Here is a 1,170-nt window from a genome sequence, read left to right on the forward strand (position 1 = left end):
TTAAAAATTGAATTAAAAAAAAGTGGAGTCAGAAGGATTTCAAATGCTTTTTTATTGTATGGTGTAAATAAAACTAAAATTACTGTAGTATTTTTATGCAAATTTTTCAGAATGTATTACTGCAGTCTCACATCATTCTAATATGTGGATTTATTGTTTAAGAAACTGGACTGTATTCTGGGGGGTGGGGGTCCCACTATTCCTTTGCTTTAATCGGCGATGAATGGTTAATGGGGTAAAATAAATGTTCATATTTTAAAAGACATTGAGGGAAAAATTTTAATTTAATACAGTGCTTCCTGTAGACCCACTTTATATCAGATATTACTCAGCCAGTGGAGATTGCAGATTTTTAAAGAAAAAAGACCTTAAATGCGCTGATTTTGAAGTGACATATAGTTAACTGGAAGTGCTTTAACCAGGCTACTGACAAATTAAAAGTCCTTCCGCATATTTCTGCATATACCCTATTATACACAACAACAAGCCGACTGGCTCATGCCACGGAAGTACACAAGAAGGACGTTAATAATCACAGTAATATGTATAGTGGCCTCTGGTAGATTTACGAGGAATAGCAGCCATGAGAAAACCTGCCAAATAGCAGCCTCTATGACCAAACTCGGTCCTGGAGGGCCGTTGTCCTCCATAGCTCCAACTTCTTTCAACACACCTGCCTGAAAGTTTCTAGTATACCTAGAAAGAGCTTGATTAGCTGGTTCAGGTGTGTTTAACTGGGGTTGGAACTAAAATATGCAGGACACCGGCGCTCTAGGACTGAGGCACTCATGCTTTAGTCGATTTGTGAAAACAAAAACAGCAACAAGACGTCCAGGGTACATATTTGTCAGTTCGCAAAAAATTTAGCCTTGGGCACATATTTCCAGTGAGCCTGGGTTAATTATCAACATTAATTTTAAAAACATTTGGTTTGCATAATATTTTAGAGAAACTACACCGATTTAGCATACTTTGATGAATATAATGTTCAGAGGAATTTGAAGAATATTGTAAATTAACATGTGTTAACATTATTATTGTATTTATTTATATATAGCTAACAGAAAGTCAAAAAGTAAAACATGAGGTTAAAAAATTCCTGTGAGAAAACTAAAATAATAGCGGAACTATTTGAGACATGCAGTAAATAAGGCAAAAACATGAATAAAA

Source organism: Danio rerio, chromosome 21, assembly GCF_049306965.1.
Source record: "Danio rerio strain Tuebingen ecotype United States chromosome 21, GRCz12tu, whole genome shotgun sequence".
Classification (NCBI taxonomy): domain Eukaryota; kingdom Metazoa; phylum Chordata; class Actinopteri; order Cypriniformes; family Danionidae; genus Danio; species Danio rerio.